The following is a 6,190-nucleotide window of genomic DNA, read 5'->3' on the forward strand; positions in this document are numbered from 1 at the left end:
CTCTCTCTCTCTCTCTCTTTGATACAGGGTTTCTCTGTAGCCCTGGCTGTCCTGGAACTCACTTTGTAGACCAGGCTGATCTCGAACTCAAAAATCCACCTACCTCTGCCTCCCAAGTGCTAGGATTAAAGGCATGCGCCACCACACCTGGCGACTGATTTCTCTTATGAACATTGAGACAAAAATACTCAATAAAATACTCTCAAGTGGAATCTAGAAACACATCAAGGACATCATCCATCATGATCAAGTAAAATTCATCTCAGGGATTCAGGCATGGTTCAATATACAAAGATCCATCAACTTAATCCACCATATAAACAAACTGATAGAAAAAAGTCATATGATCATTTCATTAGCTGTTGAAAAGGCCTATTTTCCTTTAAGACAAGGTCCTACTAAGTAGCCCAGGTTGGCCTGGAATTCACTGTGTAATCTAGCCTGCCTTTAACTCATTTCAGGGTTCTTGCAATCCTAGACTTCCAAGTGCTCTGACAGATGCCAGAGATGCCTGGCTCTTGTCTTTTTTTTTTTTTTTTTTTTTTTTTTTTTGGTAGCCAGTGAATTACATAGTGAGATTAATCATTTAAGCTTACCAGCCATCTCCCAGTGTCTATAACATTCCTTCTATAACAGGGACTAGAGAGGAAGCTGTTAATTGGTAAAGTACACAAACGTGGGGACCTGAGTTTGATCCCTAGGACCCGAATAAAAAGTCACTGAAGTACACCTATGTCCTAGCTCTGGAGAGGCAAAGGCAAGAGAATCCCTGAGCCAGCCAGAACTTCCTAATGGCAGAGCTCCAGTCCCAATAAGAGGCCTTGTCTCTCAATAGGTAAACGACTCACCAGGAACACCTGAGGTTGATATCATATCTGGCCTTCACAGGTTCACACATGCCCATGTACCCACTCATACACTTATACCCACATATACAAAACATATATATATATATGACAGTTTGTATAATTGCCATTCACTCCACTGGGAAAATAGGAGACATAACTGTTTCACAGAGTAGCAACTGATGCTTTGAAATGTTTTTAGTTGAATGTGTTTTCATACGTACATATATCACAGCTCATGCAGTGTATATATTCAGAGGCTGAGCCATCTGGTCTTCTATGAACAAATGCTTCCCTAATGACTTTACACAGCAGTACCATAAACCAGCAGAAAAATAACCTGAGTAAAAGAACTAAACTGCACAGTGCAAACCTCCTAAGAGGCACGCTTACAGAGCAGAAGAATCAGGAAATTCATCTTCAAAATGCTTTAACTCATTCTATCTAAATATTTCAACAAGTGGCTAACAGGAAATTACTGATGAAATAAATCCAGGGAGTTTTATCCTAAATTTGAGACCTTAACATGTTTAATCCTTAAATTCTCTCTAGACTAGGAATATTTAAGTGTTTAATGGCCATATGTGGATGCTACATAGTGGAAGGCTGGCCTTGGAATTTAATTTTTCATTCGGATAGCAAGAGGATGCACCGCTAGAGGAAGCTGCATGGCAGTTGTGTTTAGTAGAGGAAGTCTGTCCTATAAGGAGGAAAACACTTTTCCTATGTGAGATTACAATCTAAAGAGGACTTTTTTGTGTTTCCTTTTATTAATCTCCATATATAGACATATTTTATTGAGGAGCAACATTAATAGGTCCAAGAATAACACATACCTAAGAAATATTTTATATGATTCTAAATGAGACCTATAAATGCTTGTGACAAATACTATGTAAATTTAGTACTTAAAAGTATAATAGGACTTATGATTGTGTTTACATTTAACAACTCCAATATTTACAAACACAATCTCCTTGTATTATACTCATATTTCATGGAATGTCATTATCAAATTTGTCTTTACTTATCTGTGTAATCAGTAAACTTTCTCAACATATACTTATTTCATGGCATATATTTGTTGAACAAATCAGTGGGTTTCTCTAAGACATCTTCAGACAGGAATATTATAGGCTTTCTTTACATCACCCTTCTGCTTGTCCACTTCCTTTTCCCAAGGATTTCCCCTTCTACCTTTATGATATGTGTAAATGAAACATATTTATGTAAATATAAACATAAATTCCACATATGAGAGAAATCGTGCCCTTTTTTTTTTTTGTCTTCCAGAATTTGGCTCCTCTCACTCAATACGATAGGTTTCATTCATTTTTGTATAAATTTTCATGCCAATGAATAAAATTCTATTGTGTATGTATGTCACAGTTTCATCTGTTGACAGCTAGGCAGATTCCTGAAACGTGCAATTACAAATAGCAATGGTATTTTGCTCTCTATCATTATTTATTTAACAGTTCTTGACATGAGAAAGACTGTAGCACGTCCTTTTGCAGAACATGAGATGAGCGGGCACACACAAGTTAGAGTTTGCTCCCCAGAAGCTATGTGTGAGCTCCCTGCCCGCTTCTCAGCCAAGTTCTGGCTCTCCAGGTCTTCCTCTGAACCTCCCAGATCTCTGGCACTAATCCCAGGAGAGGAAGGAGTGGGGATGAGGTTAAGTGGATTGAAACAATAGAGAGGGGAAGAAGACAGAGTAGGCAGGGTACCTCGTGACCTTAAAATAATGAGCCGGCTTTTCCTGTGTGTCTGTTCAAGTGTCTTTAAAGACAATTCCAAAAAGGAGGCTTTAAAAATGTTGACAGAAAGACGACATTCTTGGCTCTGGCTAAGCGCCCGCCTTACCAGGTAGGCTACTTTGAAGTACCACACACATTTGGATGTAACTTCCATGAAGACTTCAGTATACTTGGGAGTTGAAGCCTAGAGATAAGGCTCACTCTTCACTTAAAAACCAGAGCTTTCATTTTAACTCTCTAAAGCAGTTGATAAGGAAAAATAACAAGAGAGAATAAGGTACTCTAGGCTCAGAGTAACTTCAGGGTATTTCTAGGTTAAGACAGAATTTTCCAATTTTAATTTGTGGTGCAGCTCCACTTTATTTTTACGGTGAGGCAATGGGGTGGAGAACTCAGCAAGGAATACTCGTTAACAAGCTGTGGGCAATACTGCCAAAGCTGTCCACACGCTAGCTCCAAAGGCAGCAGATGTGTTACCTTTTTAAACTGAGATTGTTCAAACTTAATTTAAAATCTTGAGATGGCCAGATTGTTTTCTGTTATCCAGATCGATTGAACGAGTCACAGATGTCCCTTTAAGATAGAGGCAAGAAACTCAGAGTTCTGAGAGCAGAGGCTGAGGATTGCTAGTCACATGATTTAGGAGAAGAATGGCTGAGCTCTGCCTTCCAAAGCTCAGGAAACAAAGAAGCAATCCCCAAACATACATTCCATGCTCTAAAGATTACGCCGGTTGATATTGATGCCATTGTCAATTAAAAACATAGCAGAAACCTAACGAGCATCCCTCAGCATTAGAGGGCCTCTTTAACAGAAGGGCTCATGAGGTTTTCTTACGTTTGGAAGGATTGTTAAGTTGTTCTAAGAAAATGTTTTCAAGGGGTGTTTGATAGAACTATTCAGGAAGGTTCATAGAAGCTACAGTTTTCGCCAAATGAAGAACTGTTAGGAAACCCCTACTCCAAGCAAGAAGCTAGTCTAGTGCCAGCAGTGGGGCTGGCGTGAAATAAAACTCCGAGACATATGAGCGGCTAGGAAACTTAGCTCCAAAACATCCACTTAGTAATCCATTTCCATTATGACCCTCTAGATGCAACACACTGCTGTTTTGAATGGTCTTTTAATGGACCTCTTCCTACCTACCATTGTTTAAGAGCACTTACAGTAATGCTTTTACGTGTCCTGGAAAACATTCAAAGTTCAGTAAACACAAAGAATGTTACAACAAACAACAATATGCTCATTAGCCAGGGTTAGCAAGTTGTGGCTATTTTGTCTTGGCAGATATAAATGGCCATGTAAATATGATGACAGCAAGGCACACTGGTACGTACTTGTAACCTACCATTTGGAAGGCAAGGACAGGAGGACCACAAGTTCAAGGCTAGTCTGGGTTAGTCTGGGAGTTTGGTTTTTGATGTTGCTTTTAAAAAAAAAAAACTTTAAATTTATTTACAATCCAGCTGTTGCCCCCTCCCGTTCCTCCTCCCACAATTCCTTACCCCATTCTCCCTCTTTCCTGTACTCTAGAGGATGCTCCCCAACCACCAGGCCTCCCCCCTCCCTGGGGCCTCATGTCTCTCCAGTACTTGGAACATCTGCTCCCACTGAGGCCAGACCAGGCAGACCTCTACTATATATGTGTCCTCTGCTATATATGTGTTGGGGGACCTCGGACAAGCTCGGGTATGGTGCCTGGTTCGTGACTCAGTCTCTGGGAGATCCCAGGGGTATGGGTGAGTTGAGACAGCTGGTCTTCCTATGGGGTCACCCTCCTCATCTGCTTCTTCAATCCTTCCCCTAATTCAACCACAGGGGTTCCTGACTTCAGTTCAATGATTGGGTGTAAGTATCTGCATCTGTCTCAGTCAGCTGCTTGTTGGACGTCTTGCAGGACACTCATGCTAGGTTCCTGTCTGTAAGCACAACATAGTAGTAGTGTCAGTAGTATCAGTAGTAGTGTCAGGTGGATTTGGTGACTCCCCATGAAGTGGATCCCCAGTTGGTCTGGTCACTGGACCGCCTTCTCCTCAGTCTTGTTTCCATCTTTGTCCCTGCAGTTCTTTTAGATAAGAACACTTCTGGGTCAGAAATTCTGATTTTGGGTTGGTAACAGCATCACTCCTCTTAAGGCCCTGTCTTCTACTGAAGGTAGACCCTTCATGTTACCTCTCCCCCTTGTTGGGCACGTCATCTAAGGTCACTCCCATTGAGTCCTGAGAGTAACCTCCCAGGAGACTGTTTTTTTAAAAAAAGAGAGAGAAAAAAAGCAGATATTACAAATCAGGTATGTTTCTCTCCCCAGTTTCAAAGTCAGCAATTAGTAATTTCCTTAAATTTGTTGTTTGTTTTTCAAGATTTTTTTGCAATCATATATATGCATATTGACAAAATATAGAATTGTTTTATATCTTTTTTTTTTTTTACTCCCACTGGATACTACTTCATTGAATGTTAGTTTGTTGTTTTGTGAGTTTGAACTGCTCTGTTGTATTTCGTGATAAATGACCTCAGGTGACTTCTTTAAACTGTCCTATTAAGTGGCATTTAAGTTGCTTCAGTGCTCCCAGCACTGCCTTGCCCTGGTGCCTTCCATGTCCTTATACACACGTTTTATAAAGTAGCTGTGGACTGCTGAGCTCACAGGGAATGCAGGCTTTCCATCTGGTCTCCCTCAATAGGCTGTGCTGAACTTCCCATTTTCAAACTTTAATGTTTAAAGCAACATTGTTTTAACCTGGTTTTGGATGACTGTTGAGCACCCAGCACTGTTTCATGTCAGGACTGGACATTCTTTTCCTTCTGGAATTATCTGTTCCTCTATGTGTTGTCAACTTTTTACCACTTTTTTTTTTTTTTAATTTCAGAGGTTTTCTTATCACAGTTTTAAAAATAATTTATTTGTATCTCTATGCATTGGTGTTTTGCCTCCATGTATGTCTGTGTGAGGTTGTCAGAAGCCCTGGAACTGAAGTTAGACACAGGTGTGAGCTGCCATGTGGTGCTGGGAATTGAACCCGAGTCCTCTGGAATAGCAGCCAGTGCTCTGCCATCTTTCCAGCCTTTTTTTCTTTTTAATCACAGTTATACATTTTGATCCTATATGTTATTTGTTGTAAACATCTTTTCTCCGTCCATTTCGTTATCTTTCAATAAGGTAGTATTTGCCATCCATTTTTGATGAAAAGGGTTTTTTTGTATTTATTGAATTAAAAATTTTTATTTTTTGGCAGTATTCTTTCCCATTTCCCTAACTTCTCATAGGTCCTCACAAATTCCCCATGAAATCAGCTTCATGTTCTTAAGGGGTATCTTAAGAACACAAACTAGGGACTGGGAAAATGGCTGATGGATAAAAGCCCTTGCCTGAGGACATGAGTTAGGATCCCCATGTGAAAACCAGATGCAGTATTCCAAATATCTGTGAACCCAGCATTCAACTGCAGCTGAAGAGGAGTGGAGACAGGAGAATTAACCTAAAGCACATAGGCCAGAAAGTCTGGAGTATTCAGGGGACCAGAAGCAATAAGAGAGACCTTGCCTCATGAAGGTGAAACAAGAACCAAAAGTTGTCTTCTTACTATA

This window comes from Mus caroli, chromosome 4, assembly GCF_900094665.2.
Source record: "Mus caroli chromosome 4, CAROLI_EIJ_v1.1, whole genome shotgun sequence".
NCBI classification, from domain to species: Eukaryota; Metazoa; Chordata; class Mammalia; order Rodentia; family Muridae; genus Mus; species Mus caroli.